At 44.5% G+C, this 16,028-nt stretch overlaps 1 long non-coding RNA gene across 1 annotated transcript in view; it reads left to right on the top strand.

Moving 5' to 3' along the window:
- Positions 1-16,028, top strand: part of LOC108540960 (uncharacterized) — a 35,198-nt gene that overhangs the window by 13,003 nt on the left and 6,167 nt on the right. Inside the window, exon 2 of the long non-coding RNA XR_001888815.1 lies at positions 1,135-1,360. This is a non-coding gene — a long non-coding RNA (uncharacterized LOC108540960). The remainder of the gene's footprint in view (positions 1-1,134; positions 1,361-16,028) is intronic.

Below are 16,028 nucleotides of genomic sequence, written 5' to 3'. Positions count from 1 at the left end.
TCTCTCTGTGTGCTGAGTACATTGCAGAATACTAGTAAAATTGGTACTAAGTACTTCGGGACAGTTCTTAGAGTGAATATTTGATTTACCAGCTTCATTTACTAAGTGGTCTATCAAGCCTTTTCTGTTACAGCTGCCAGGAAGCCCCAGGAAAAGCCCAGCCACATGGCCAGTCTGGCACTTAAGCTGGTGATGTTAAAGGAGCTCTTTTTAAATTTATGTCATATCCACTTAAGAAATTTCTGAAGCCTGGAAAACATTTTCACTGTGGAAAAGGTTAAGAATAAAAAATCAGGCAGAGTAGCATTTTTCTAAGGGGAAAACAATTCAGCAGATCAAAGGGCAGATTATGCAAATTAGAGTAATGGATTTGTATTTTCCCCTGGTGATCACAGAAGGCTGTCTGCAGAGAAAAGTGACTATACATCTGAAAATACCTGGATTAAGGACTGACAGTGTCCGTGCAAGTAGAAAGGAATTATCTCCTGTAACCTCCAACCCACCGAGGTCATCTGAAGATATCACAGCTATCAAAACAGCCTTGCTACGGAGGAGAGCACTAGCTGGGACTTTCCGTTTTTCAGAAGCATGAGCTATGCCCCTAGTTGAGAACTAACAGCTGAAACCAACTACAGTGAAGGCACCAGTGAAGACCAATTCCCAGACTAGGGGTTGAGAGCTCAAGACTCATTCTAGGCTCTGCCCCAACCCCCATTTTGGTTTCGAACACGTCCTTTAGATTCTTTCTAGGAGTGCATTCCTGGTGATTCTGCTTCCCACATGTGCTTCCATTGTCATCTAGCAGGTACGATGCCATCATATCTGCAGAACAGAGGAACTATTTACCCATGGCAATACTTTTTATCCACAAAAGTGAGTCTTTGCCCTAATGGGACAAAGCATAAGCTTTTTTTGAGCAAGTCATAAGTTTTCTCCAAGTCCTGCCTCCCTTTTCTGAACAATAGGAATAGTAGTACCTACCTTCCACATTGTTTGGAATAATTAAATATTATTGGCTGCTTATTAACAATTCCTGCTTTCCTCATTATTTTGCTTTCATTTAACCTGTAGTACTCATAGCTCTTCTTCATTCTAAAAACACTCTCACAAATCATTTAATTTCCTTACATGCAGGTGCTCTGAAGTTCATTGTCTCTGTGGCCTATAGCAGGAGAAGCTGAACCCCCTGGCTGATATCATGGAGGGGACTTTGTACATGTCCCTGATCCCACTTTACCAGCCTTGCAAAACCAGTGCCTATCTCAACGTCCACCTCACCTGACTTGGAAGTTTGAAGAACCTCTGTCCCCAAGCCTCTTCTGTGCCTTGCCCAGCACACATGGGACAGACAACTCCATTGGTAAGAACCGTCCCTTCTTAATTTGCTCCTCCCAGAGGTTTTAGACTGGGCTGGACCCAGAAATTGAGCTTAAGGGTAGCAGGCAAATGTCCCTCAAAGGTTCGAGACGGGCGCCGATTGTAGTGTTGGTTCACAACTCTTCTGTCCCTCCCCTGCCATATGGCTTCCTTTGGGCAAGGTGTGCCTCCCTCCCCACTGAACTGGGCTTGGCCACATGACTTGCTGTAACCCATGAAACGTGGGCAGGGGTGACTGTGTGTCCACCCTAAACAGCTGCTTTAGGAGGTCTGTGTGGTGACATTGGCTCTCTTGTGCCCTTGCAGTTCCCCTGCTGGTTAGTATCCAAAATTCTCATGTTGAGGAGTTCCCTGCCTTGGTTCAGGTGATAGCTGCCCCTTACACAATGCTCTGACCCAAATTCAGCACCAACCCTCCCTTTATCATGCCTCTTGGCGTGGGTAGGCCCCACTATGCCACCTCTGGGGCCATCTGCTGCTTGTAACACAAGCCTGAGGCCACCTGCCGAAGCCCTTTCCCTTCCTGTCTCATCTCTGAGGCTGTAAGTGACCTCATGACTTGAGACAAGGCCTTAGATACAATTGCTTTCCCAAAGTCCATGACATTTCAACATGCATTGCATCCTTGCAATGGGCCACTCCTTCCCTGGCCGCTGTTAAATGACAGACCCTCCTTGCAGGGAGCATTCAGTTGTCTGGTGAGTGCCTTTGCCTTCGGAGGTGGGTGCTCTTGAGCAGAAGAGTCTGGTTGTCAGGAGCTGGTCCTGGGAGGTTGGGGCAAGGAGGCAAGGATGACCCTCAAGACACATGGCCACTTCTCTGGTCTGCGTTGAGCTGGCTCCAAGGAGCTCCAGGGGGGTCCCTCTAATTCCTGCTCACTTGCCCAGCCCTGATTTTAACACAGCCCTTTCAGAAGTACCAGGCTTCTGATCCTGTTTTTCTGGCACTGAAACAGGAAAGAGGAGTAGGCAGTAGAAGGTGCTAATAGCAGTGGTCCCCAGCCTTTTTGATACCAGTGACTGATTTCATGGAAGACAATTTTTCCACAGACCAGGGAGGTAGGAGAGGGGATAGTTTTGTGGTGTGGGGGTGATTCAAGCCCATTATATTTGTTGTCCACTTTATTTCTGTAATTATTACATTGCAATTTATAAGGAAATAATTATACAATTCACCATAATGTGGAATCAGTGGGAGCCCTGAGCTTGTTTTCCTGCAACTAGACAGTCCCATCTAGGGGTGGTGGGAGACAGTGACAGATCATCAGGCATTAGATTCTTATAAAGAGCATGCAACCTAGATCCCTTGCATGCGCAGTTGACCACAGTGTTGGCACTTTTATGAGAATCTAATGCCATCTGCCATTGATCTGATAGGAGGCAGAGCTCAAGCAGTCATTCGAGCAATGGGGGTGGGTGGCTGTAAATACAGATGGAGCTTCACTCACTTGTCCACAGCTCACCTCCTGCTGTGTGGTACTGGTCTGGGGCCTGGGGCTTGAGGAGCCCTGTGCTACAGCATAGAACGCCCATGCTGATGCCAAACCACCCAGGTTCAAGGCTACCTCCTCCCCTCACTAGGTGGGTGACCTTGGAAAATGCATGTATCTTCTCTCTGCTCAGTTTTCTCAAGACTTCAGCAGGAATCATGACTAGAGGTAGAGTGAGCATGTGTTTGGGGTTGCCCAGGACTATCCTACATAAACCTCGTACACTCTCGAGTATAGCAGGAGCTGTCAGGAGTCTGTTACACAGCAGAGCTGAAGCCCCTGAAACTTCACCTGGGACACAGGAAAGGCTATGTTCCTTGCTCAATACTTTCATCATGGAGCTATCAGAGGAGAGGCTGTCCAGGGGAGGATGCACATCCCCCATGGAGACTGGAAGGAGTGCTGCTGTTTCCCCCAGCTGCTATTGTGAGGTGCATCCATTACTTCCTGCATAAATCCACATTAAGGGAGTTTTCATTGGGTCTGTGCTTGGAGGTAAGTGGGCAGAAGAGGAACAGATTATTCAGGGCGTGAGAAGGCAGACTGAAGAGGCTGGGTATCAGGGAGCCTGAGAGGACAAAGAGCCAAGAAAAGAGACAGGCAGATGAGCAGGGCAAGGTGACATACTTTTGTTGGAAATGCCATTGGCTGCCAATGGAAGAGCAGACGAAATGAAAGCCACCCCAAGCTTGCTTTAGAGCTCCACTTCTTTGGTTTGCAAATGTAAAAATTGCCCAACAGGAACTTGTCTCTAAATTGGTGCTTGGTCCTGCTTGGTCCCCAGCCATGAAATAGGACCCACGAAGCATGAGGATAATATTCTTTCTCAGCCCAGCCAAGCTCACCCTGGGGTAGCAGGGAGGTCAAGGACCACGGGGAAGGCTTCATCCTGTTGAGTTCACCTGCAAGGCAGCTGACCGGGCAAGGGCTTTAGGGACTCTGGGAAGCATAATCCTGTAATTGGGTTGATAGTTCAAGGACACAGGTGCATCTTTTCTCCCCAAAGGATTGAGTTTGGTTGGAGAGATGCGGCAAATCGGAAAATGAGATTTATGCTTTGTTAGTAAGATTAGTCATTGTTCACCTGGGCAACAGGTCATGAAGATCAAAAACACATGCTCCAGGGTGGAAGGGGGGAGTCCAGACTCCTCACCATCGATTACCAATTAATATTGACAGAACTCTCACCGTGGGGTGGGAGGCAGGTGTAACCAGGGCTTTCTCTAAAATAACACTTTAGTGAGGAAGGGACAGAAGAGTTCAAATATATCTCAAAATGATCTGTAGCTAGTAATAATAATGATACTAATATTTTAATCCTGCAAAGGAAAGATAAAATCTGAGTATCACGTAACAATGAAGAAGTTGGGTCCACACATGGGAAAAATGCTGCAAAAATAAAGGAAACTAAAATTTAAAAGCCTGGTTGATCAGCCTAACCCTGTGGCCAGGTTCCTAGACTATTCTTTTTTCTCCCGAAATACTTGTGTTGTTTGCATCACTGTGACAATAGAATAAGAATGTGCCACCTTGAGGTGAATGAACTCAAAGTCATCTTCACTCTCTGCTCAGTAAGGGGAAAGGCATCCACTGGGGAGTCGGAGGCTCGATGGAGAGGCTGGGCATTGTCTCGGGTTGAATCCTGACACTGAGGCTCCGGGCAAATTGCTTGCCTCTATGAGGCCTGACTTCCTAATCCCTAAGAAAGTCCCGTGAAGCCTGCCTTGCAGGGTCTTCTGAAGATGACCCAACAGGAAGCTGAGCCACAGCAGGGCTCATCCCACGCTAGGTCCTTCTTCTCCTGCCTCTGCCTGCATTTTCTGTGTGTGAAGGAAGAACTTATGGGGGAGGGGTTAGTACAAGTTCCAGACTCATGGTCTATATGATTTTAGCAAAAACCCCCAAAGAATTTCCCAAGACACATATAGAATTGGAATTAAAAACATATATGCTCCAAATGTGTCTATTGTTGGCTATTTATTTAATAATACAATTATGAACTAAGTTAAAAAGAAGAAAATTAGCCATGTCTTTGATTCTGTCTTGTAGTCAACATTTTTCAATACCCAAGAAAACTTTTTTGGTGTTTACCTGCCAATAGTTGATGTGTGGTTTTCAACATTCTCCATACTAAACAAGGCCATTTGGGAACTAAAAAAAAAAAAAAAATACAAGTCATTGCCACATGCAATTTTGTCGTTGTCATCCTTTTAACAGTTTTCTTTATGAAAATAAACATTATTCGTGGTCTTGTCCGCACTTGAAACTATTAAGTAAATATATACTATACACATGTCTCTCACAGAGCTTTCAAGTTCTACCTAGTAGGAACCATCCCCCACCACTTCAGCCCTGGCAGAAGTTTAGGTTGACACTAACTAAGGGGCCTAATTCATAGATTTTGTTAAAGAGTCACTGCTTTACTCAATGTCTTCACAAAACACACAGTGACGGCACAGAGGCACACCACCACTGTAAAAACCTCTTGATCTTCCCTTTGACCCTTTCCTTCCTTTCCCTTCCATTAAGCCTTTCTTGAAGCTAATATGGAAGAGGGAGCCTTGAAAAGCCTTTCAGCTTACCCAATAGATGGTGGAAGTATGCAACACATTTCCAGGAGAAGTTCTACATTGTGAAGTTATTATATCATGTATCTTCCTTAATTCAGGTGTAACTATAGCAACTGCCTATAATTGGAGATCAGTGAAGAGTAATCTCTCATGAAAATTAGTTTTGCCTTAGGCCACTTTAATTAAAGTATAAATATTTTGGGGAAGGAACCAGTTAGTTTTTTTTAAAGGGGAGAGGAACGAGGAGAAATTGTGTGTGTGTGCGCACACGTGCGCGTGCGCGTGCACGCGCACCCATCTTCTTCTCTTTTCTGTCATGGGTCACAAAGCTGGGAAAACTATCAACATAAAACAAAAATGTCTTTGAAAAAGAAACATTTAATAACATTCATTTTTAAATGCATGGTTTAAACACATAATACATTTGTTTTCCTCTATATGCATGAACTCTATTACAACAAGTGATACCTGTTTGGAGAGTGAAGTAAAACTCCCATTACTACTGAGGATTGGCAGGCAGTGTGGATTCTTCCAGGGGGAGGCCTGATTGGGTAACAGACGCCAGCATCATTGTGGATGCCAATGGTGTTCCAATCCTCTACCGCCAGCAATTAGCTGCATAATCTTGAGCAAGTTGCCCAACTCTGAACCGAGGTGTCCTCATCCATAAAAGGGAAGTAATACCACCAGCTTCACAGGGTTGTTTGTGGATTGAGGATAATGAGTGAAAAGGACTTGGCACGGGATAAAGCCAACACATGTTGGGTTTTAATATCATCGCTAGACGTTTCATCAGCGAGGCAGAGCTGACGGGATGCTCAGGATGGATTGCTTGGAGACTTGGGTCCTGAGACTCACTCTTCCAGGAACCAGCAAGGAAATCTCTTCCCCTATCTGTGCTCCAGCTCCCTCACTTACAGTCTCAGGAGATCCGACTAGATCTCATTTAAAATGCATCCAATCCCCCAGTCCTGTGCTTCCAATTCAGCCTCCACTAAATACTCCTTGCCATTGTCTCATTTACTTTTCGGAAGGGCCCAATAAAGTGGAGATCAGCGAATCTATCTGTCCCAGGCAAGGACACTGGGGTTCACAGAGGGTCTCAGAGCCAGGCTGGGGGGGAGCTGAGTGTTGGTCCTACCGACTCACACCTTTCTGATCCTCCTGAGTTCAGAGTAAGTGCAAGGAGATTCAATCAGAGGCACGCTGTATACCTCATCAAGCTGAGGCCACGCCCCAGAGTCCAGATGGGTCCCTGAGCTCAGAGCCCATTGATCAGCTTCTCCCACTGGATCTCCTTTGCCCTGTGTTCACCAAGCGGTCGTCTGAGTGTCCTCTCAGCAGCCGGCTGTTAATTAGCCTGGAAATGACAGCCTGGACACTGATGTAAGGTTATAATTCCCAAGCTTCCCGCTGGAGCTGTGAATGATGGCCCTGTGAATACATTTACCAGTATTTGTGTGGAGGAATTCGGATTCATTTCAGATTTTTTTTTTAAAAGTCAAAATACTGTGTAAAAAGAAAACACATGCCCCTTCAACCCCCAACATAATTGAACGTTTAAAGGGCCTGGGTGGTTCCACTTATTAGGATCACATGGGGAGAACGTATTGCATCTGTTAAATGTATGATTCTCTTAAATGGATAATTCTATTAAAAGAAGGGGAGGAAAATCTTTCTCACGAAACTTCTAATTTAAGTTCAACAATTCCGTAATATTTAGTGAGAATGTAGAGTGCATAGGGAAAATTAAGGCAAATTATTGCCACAGATTTTACACCACAGATTTGAGGAGTGGGTTGGGTGCCCCATTGCCTATGATGGTGCCAGCTTTGCCTGTCGCCCAGGCAACCCTGGGAATGCACAGAGTGACCTGGGGCTTGGAGGGGCACATCACTTCAGGGTCTTGGGGAAAACTAGCAAGCAAACAGGTTTTTCTTGAAGGATGAGCAAAACTTACAGGGTGAAGAAATGAGAGGATGGCCTTTAAGACCATGGCCGTAACACGGAGGTCAAGGCTTTTAGCCCTCAGGCAGACGGGGTCTGGTAAAGTGAACTGACAAGCTGGCCTGCTGGGTTCTTCAGGGAACAGACTTAGACCCAGGAACATGTCAGTGATGACATCTGAGAAGGAAAAAGAGATGGCACAGAGCTCCCCTGCCCCCACAAAGGGCTTCCCATTGAGGGAGGCCCACACTGGTAGACAGGGCTAGGCCCTTTTACCGCAACTCCCCACCCCAGTCCCAGCCTACACAGTCTGGGACCTCCCTGAAAAGAGTAGGACCTGGATTCGAAAGCCGAGAGTGGACTCTGAAGGAGCTGACAGGTGGAGGCTCCAGGCGACCACCTCTGGTTGAAGGCAGCGCTGAGTGACACCTCTGTGCCAGCCACAGTGAGATCCAGCAGTGACAGGAGTGAAGGCTTATCAAGGGCAGGGTATGTCTGCTGCTGAGCATGTTTCCTTCATTATTTCATTCAACCCTCAGGGGAGCAGTAAGGGAAGTGCTATTAGGATGATTCCCGTTTTCCAGGTGAGGGACATGGCTCAGGAAGGTAAGGTGAACTCAGAACCAAGAGGCTGGCATGCAGCAGGAGCAGTAGCAACCCCAGCCCTCCACATGCAGAGCTGGTGGTCTTAAGAGGATGCAGGTGCCAGGAGAGGCAGACCAGGGCCAAGCCACTGAGGCAGGAGACTTGGTCAGAGGGCTGTGACAGCCCAGCCCAGAGCAGGGGCAGGGTCAGCTAAAGAAGAAAGGATGGTTTTGAAAAAGCTTCCAAGGGCAAACTTGCATGGTGTTGTCCCCACACAGATGCATTGGGTTAGAAAGATGTAACTGGAGGATGCTGAGATGACAGGCATGCTAAGCTTTGACACCGCTCCTTTCACCCATTTCAGCAGCCTGTATGAAAAGACATCACCACATCCAGATTCCTCATTTTCTTGAATTGTTTATTTGTTTGTTTGTTTTGTTTTGAGACAGTCTCACTCTGTCGCACAGGCTGGAGTGCAGTGGTGTGATCTCAGTTCACTGCAACCTCCGCCTTCCAGGTTCAAGAGATTCTTCTGCCTCTGTCTCCCAAGTACCTGGGATCACAAGCGCCCACCACCACGCCTGGCTAATATTTGTATTTGTAGTAGAGACGGGGGTCTCACCATGTTGACCAGGCTGGTCTCAAACTCCTGACCTCGGGTGATCCACCCGCCTCAGCCTCCCAAAGTGCTGGGATTACAGGTGTGAGCCACCATGCTTGGCCATAATCTGCTTAAATTCTATTCACAACATTTCTATTTTACTTATTTAACTTACTGAATAGGTCATACATTCACAATTTTCTAAGGGCAAAAGTATACAGGTATATATACAGAAAAAAAAAAAAATCTCCCTTTTCTCTGATTCCATCTAATTAGTTCCTACTGTGCACTATACCCAAGCATCTATCCAGTGTTATCAAACATTTTTGATGTTTTCTTCTAGAGCTTTTAAATGTACATGGAAGCAAAGATGAAAAACATAGCCATCCTTTTGCCCACAAGTTAAAGCGTTCTACATATGTAATTCTAATTTTTCCATGTTAGTACATAAAGGCCTATCTCATACTTTTAAGCAGCACCATCTATTCCACAGATTGGATGTCATACATTTGACTTATCTATTGATGAATATGTACTTGGGTTTTTTTTTGTTTTTTTGCTATTAAGTATACTACCACTATTGTGCAGCACACCAACACGGCACATGTACACCTACGTAACAAACCTGCACGTTGTGCACATGTACCCTACAACTTAAAGTATAATTTAAAAATAAAAATAAAGTATGAGCTACAAAAAAAAAAAGAGAATACTACCACTATAAAAAACTTATTCTTGGCCAAGCATAGTGGCTCACGCCTGTAATCCCAGCACTTCGGGAGGCCAGGGCGGGAGGATCACTTATCTCTTGAGCCCAGGAGTTTGAGACCACCCTGGGCAACATGGCAAAACCCCATATCTACAAAAAATACAAAAATTAGCTGGACTCAGTGGCTCTTGCCTGTAGTCCCAGCTACTCAGGAGATTGAGGTAGGAGAATCACCTCAGCCTAGGAAGTTGAAGCTGCAGTGAGCTGTGATCATATCACTGCACTCCTGCCTGGGTGATGGGAGTGAGACCTTGTCTCATAAAAAGAAAAAAAAATTGTTTATTTGAAAAGTTTTAGTTTGCCGTCTATCTGTGGTGATACCGTCTTTCTAATTCCAAATGTTATATGTTTTAATTTGTTTCTTTTTTTCCCTTGGTGACATTTCCCCAAAACAACTCTATTTTGTTAACCTTTTCAAAAAACTGGATCTTCTATCTATTATTTCCATGTATTTTATTTCTAATTTATTGTATTCTTCTATCATGATTAATACCTGCTTTTGCTTATTTTGTTTTAGGTACTTCTTGAATTGAATATTTCTCGTTAATCCTTAAAAATATTTCTTCTCTAATAGTAAAGGCTTTTAAAGTTTTGGATTTGAATTGACAACACTATTTATAGTTTTGATTTGTATGTTTGATTTGTATTTTTCTCATTATTATTAATTTCCAACCCATTTGTAAATTTACTTTAACAATAAATTGATTTACTTTTTGACTCAAAACTGTTTTGAAAGAGTGCTTTCAAAATGGCGCAGGATACTTACAATTTATGTCTCATTATTTGTTTGCAGCCTATTTTTAGATTTAATACAAATGATTAAATAATGAGATGTGTAATTTCTACTTTGAGGTAAGTAATCAAGTTTTCCTTTAGCCTACATATAGCCAAATTTTATAAATATTCCCTGGTTATCTGAGGGGGATAAACCTCTATTAGTATCTATTAGTAGGGTACAAAATTCCTTGTATCTATTAAAATAAACATGTTAATTGCAGCGTTCATATCCTTTTTTCTTTCTTTCTTGTTTCTGTCAAATTCTGAATCGGTGCATTAATGTCTTGCATTGTTACTGTGTCTTGATAATTTCTCCTAGCAATTCTAACAATTTGCAGTTATACATATTTCAATGCTATGTTGTTTGTGCATCAAAAGGTTTATGACTTAACTTACAGCATAGCATTTCTATGGAGTGTAAAAATAAGGGCTAAAGAGCTGCATTTGCTTTTTCTTATTTCTAGAACAGGCCAGGGCACAACCTCTGACTCTTGTGTAATCTCTTTAACCATCAAATTTGACCAAACTACACATGGTGCCCAGATATCAATTTGCTCAGTAATTTCACTGATGACTCAGAAACTCAGCCAATGTCTTTTCCTGAATGTAATCCAGTCCTTTCATGGAGCTCAAGAGATTAGTTTACATTTTTTTAAATGACAGGGTCACCATAACAACATAAGCATGGTCTAATTTGTACCCAGACATGAGTTTCTACTCTTGGCAAGATTTGCCCTTTTTCTTCCAAAAAAGTTTACTGTAAAGATTAAAAACTCAACCGCAGTTGGGATAGTTTCTAAAGAGGTCAAGTCAAATTGCAAAATAAACATTTTGCCATGCCACACAAAGTTTTGTCCAGCACAGTAGGAAAGAAATTTAAACACGTTTCAATTTGGAGAGGTAATTAAAGGGATTTTTTTCCCTTTTGATATCACTTTTCCAGCAAAACCTTTTTTAAAGTATCTTTATACATACACTTTCACGCACTTGAGCTACGATTCCATAGCCACAAACTCCTGGAAGTGGAATTCTCCTATGAAAGGATGATAAACTTAAAATGTTGATGTATAATTTTAAAAGGGCTGGGTACAGTGGCTCACGCCTGTAATCCCAGCACTTTAGGAGGCCGAGGCAGGCAGATCATGAGGTCGGGAGATCGAGATCATCCTGGCTAACACGGTGAAACCCTGTCTGTACTAAAAAATACAAAAAATTAGCCGGGTGTAGTGGCGGGTGCCTGTAGTCCCAGCTACTCAGGAGGCTGAGGCAGAAGGATGGCGTGAACCCGGGAGGTGGAGCTTGCAGTGAGCTCAGATCATGCCACTGCGCTCCAGCCTGGACAATAGAGCGAGACTCCGTCTCAAAGAAAAAAAAAAATTTAAAAGGATATTTGAAACACTTATCTCAGTCTACACATTTAGTGTGCAACCGTATCTATCTCCCCCTACCCTCACTACACCAGACAACCTCAATTTCATGTTTCCAATTTGGCAGAAAAAATATTTCCCCACTTTAATTGCATTTCTTTCATTGATAGTAAGTTTAAACATTTTCCTAAATTTAATAGCCATTTGTATTTCCTCCATTAATTGCTTGTTCATACTCACTGCCCATTTTTCTCTTGGGTTTTCTTTCTTATTTATCTTTAAGAGCTGTGTGTAGAAATATTAATCTTTTGTCATATTGATGATATTTTTAAAACATTCTATATTCCATCCTTGTGCATGTATGATCTTGGCTGAGTTTCTTCCCAATCATCTCAGTATAAAGACACTGCAAAGTAGGTTGGTATTGTTCTTCTCATTTACACTTGATAAGAACAGAACTCGAAGTTAAGTGGATGCAAATGGACTTAAAAACCAGTATTATATTCTGAAGTTCCATTCATTTGTCATCGTCAGTCCCCCAAGGGCTTGCTGCACACGTTTTCAGGATACCTGTGGTTGCTGCTAGTATGGTCCATACAGTTCTAACATACGAAATGAAAATTTCATTTCATAAATGAAAGTTCAACCAACTTTCATTTCATTTCAGAGAAATCTACTGTCCCCCAAACCCATAACAACCCTTATCCTAATCTAGGACCAACTTAGTTTAAGGTCCTGCCTCCTTAAATTCATGGAGTGTCAGTTTTCAAGTATACCCATCTATGTTCAATCTTAAAGGAAAATCTATTATTTTGTTTTGGTTTGGTTTGCATTCGAGAAACCAGAGAACACTGAGTTCTGTGGATGGAGACGAGACGGTCCTGTGGCAAGTCTGCCTTCCTTTTGGTATTTGCCATGAACACTGGGGAGCTCTGATCATAATCACAGAAATTTCACTGCAAATTTCCCTCCAGAGAATGAGGTTGACCAGAATCGCATATCATGTTATTAACAGTCTCTAGCTGATGCCAGCCTGGTGAACTGTTTCAGAGAGGAACCAGGAAAAGCTGAAACACTGTAGTGTCTTGTTTCCCTGCCACAGCATAAAACCAACATCTCTCTTTTAGAACCACTACTCTTCAGTGAGTAGACATTTGTGGACAGGGGGCAAACTGCCTAGCCCGGTCATAAAAGCCACTGCCAGTAAGCTAGTATAATTACAGGGTGGCGGAATCGTCTAACACAGCAGCATGCCTAGGCCACGGACGGTCTTTGTTCCAGTGCCGTGTCTGTGGCCATCCCTGTCAGGCTCCAGCTGTAGGTGGGTTTGGACTGTTCACCGCGAGCAATTTCTAGACCACTGAAGTTCTTGTTTACTTTTTATTTGTTTCACTCTGGGCTTTAGAGTCTCTCGAAAGTGGCCACAGTCCAGCAAGGTCAACTTTGGGCAACTCAAATTTCTGTACAGTGAATGCCTTGAGTGCAGGGAGGAACTGCTCCCTAACACAGTGGGTGCCCGAGAAGGGTTTGTTGAATTCAGCTGACTCTGCATAAGGTTTTCTTAAGAAGTAACAACATCAATTCATGAGTTAGAGAGGAGTACGGGGACCAGGGCAGAGATGGAGGAGTAAAGCATGCAAATCTACAGTCAGAGCACTGGCTCGAGACACTGACTATCCTCACAGTGCAATCTTGGGCAAGACGCCTCCACTTCCCTCTGTATCCCAGTTTCTTCATCGGTAACAGAACCTATACTGCATGGTACTGTGAGGATTAAACTGAATAACACATTCAGGGCCTTACTGTGCCTAGAAAAATCAAAGAAATCAGCTGCTGTCATCACTGTCAGTTCAGTGCCCTCCCCCTCGCTGGGGTGCATCGCCTACTGAGTCAGCCCAGCCATGTCAGGTGCTCTACCTGCTTCTGCCTTCCTGCTCCTCTGCTGGCCCAGCTCCCTTCAGCTCTAGTTTCAGGGGTGATCAGACCACCTCTGTGTGTTGCTTATGATTCAATGATAAATACTGTTTGTGAATTCAAATTATGCAAATTTGAAATTATATCTATTTTTAAATTAATACAACTTAACTATATGCAAATATTTGGAATAATACAACACCTTAAAGTCCCAACGTCAATAATCACCTACTTTCAAGGCTGGTGAGCTGCAGGACTTTGAAATCACATCTTTGCCATTGTGGCAAGGTGGTGCTGTGTGAGCTGGTGGACAGCCGTGCATGGATTCCTCTGCCCAGGTCACTCTTGGATCAGGCAGATTTGAATTATTCCACAGCTCAGGAGTGCATCCTTTTCACAGAGTCTTCTTCCCAATGTGTGTCATGACAGCTACTCCTAGCAATGCTTCTATTCCTGCCAAGGCTATTTGGTACAGTTCAACAAACTCACTGAGCAACTACTTTGCACCAGGTACTCTCCTAGTTGCTAGAGATGCAATAAGAAGTGAGACACATTCCCCTGAGGAGCATATGCTCCAAGGCCGAGAACAGCCCATAAATACATGCCAATGTAATGCGACAAGTGATAGCAGGAAGCCTGCAAGTGGGTGTGCAGAGGCTGGCCCAGAGGGCTGCAAATGCTTCCTGGAGAAAATAACCCAAGATTTTAAGGACCAAAAGGGATTAGCCAGGTGAAAAGCAGGGGAGAAGAGGGAGAGGTGAGAAAAGAATTCAAGGCAGGTCTGATGAAAACACAAACATTTTCCTATTCTTAGACTCAACACAGAATACTTACTCTGTGGTCACCAAAAGGCACTGTAGGGATTTGTCCCCACCAGCAACCCATTGTCCAGCAGACACCAGCTGGGTGTCCTCTAATCCAATTCGGTTCTGACATGATCTACCTGGAGACAGCATCAGGTCCCACAGTTGGAGGGCTCAGTCTCACGAGACTGACCCCCACTCCAGATGCCAACCACGGGTAGTAGGTTGTCACCTGTGCTTTGGACTGACAAGGTATAAACTGGGGGTTTCCACGACACCCTCCTCAGGTTCAGTTAATCTGCTAGAGTGCTCCACAGATCTCAGGGAAACACCTTCCTTATGTTTACGCATTTAGTATAAAGGGTATTACAAAGAGCACAGATGAACCGTCGGATGGAAGAGGTGGGCATGGCAGCGTGTGAGAGAGGGCAGGGAGTTTCCAAGGCACCCCCCTCCAGGCGCCTTCCCACGTTCAGCTATACAGAAGCTCTCTGAACCCAGTTTTGGGTCTATATGTAGACTTTGTTATGCAGGCGTGATGGATTAAATCATCAGCCGTTGGTGATCAACTCAACCTCAGTCCCTCACCTCTCCCCAGATGCCAGGGGTAAGGGAGCAGGTTTGAAAGCTCCAATCCTCTAATTGCATGGTGGTTCACCTCACAGGGAGCCCCCCAATCCTGACACTGTCCAGGAGCCCATCAAGGACACTTCATTAGGACAAAAGATGCTTCTGTCACTCAGGAAATTCCAAAGGATTAGGAGCTCTGTGTCAGGAACCAGGGTAAAAGCCAAACATTAGAACAAAAGATTCTCCTGGTGCCCCCATCGACAAGGGTTTTAGGAACTCTGTCAGGAACAAAGTGACAGGTTCTCCCTCTGTGGCCCAGGCTGGAGTGCAGTGGTGCAGCTGCAGCTCACTGCAGGCTCAACCTCCCAGGGCTCAGGTGATCCTCTCACCTCAGCCTCCCGAGTAGCTGGGACTACAGGCACACGCCACCACGCGCAGCTGATTTTTGTATTTGTTGTAGAGACAGGGTTTCACCATATTGTCCAGGCTGGCCATGTCAAGGGCACCTTGTCCTTGGGCAGCTAAAGCTCTTCCCAAAGTGAATCTCAGGCCAATCTCATTGGCCAAACCAGGCATCCTCAAGTTGCTTTCAGCCCTCTCCTGTTAAGCTTGAGCAGCCTCTGTACTCAGGAGCTCTGGTGGATGGTGCCCCCAACCCCTCGGGCTCCTACCCCAACTCACAAGTCCTTCAGCCATGGCTGGAAAGACTCTAACCTTCTCATCCCTGGAGTTTCCTGTCTCCTGGCTGACAGATCTCAGTGAAGCCTCCTTGCTTCTCACTGCTTTTGTGAAGAACATGCTGGGAAGAACCTTCTGTCCCATCTGAGTGCAAATCACTGTTTTCAGCACTGGCAAAGCCCTCCCTCCAAAATCCACACTGACCTCTGCTGTCCTTTTCTGTTTTCTTCTTGCAAACTCAGTAAATCAAGTATATTTTCAGCTCCCACTATATGAGCTGAAATACTGCCTTCCAAGGTCCAACTTTTTTGGTTTTTTTGTTTGCTTGTTTTAAGATGTTTAGCCCTCTCTTTCCTCTTACATGTAGGGTCATCTTAAGAAAATGCACAAATCGCAGCTGCTACGTTCTGTCCCACAGTGTGTCCCTGAGTGACAGTTTCATCTGCTGGTCCTGGCTACCCAGGACTCACGTGAGCTCTTCCAGAGTCATGCAGCTTTCTTGAACTTCAGGATTCCCCACTGCAAAATAAAGATTGCAACCCTATGTCACAGAATTCATTTCAAGATAACATCCATAAAGC

Source organism: Rhinopithecus bieti, unplaced genomic scaffold (genome assembly GCF_001698545.2).
Source record: "Rhinopithecus bieti isolate Rb0 unplaced genomic scaffold, ASM169854v2 scaffold_19482, whole genome shotgun sequence".
In the NCBI taxonomy this organism is placed as follows: Eukaryota; Metazoa; Chordata; class Mammalia; order Primates; family Cercopithecidae; genus Rhinopithecus; species Rhinopithecus bieti.
Note: the sequence above shows the minus strand (reverse complement) of the source record. Positions and strands in the feature narration are given on the sequence as shown.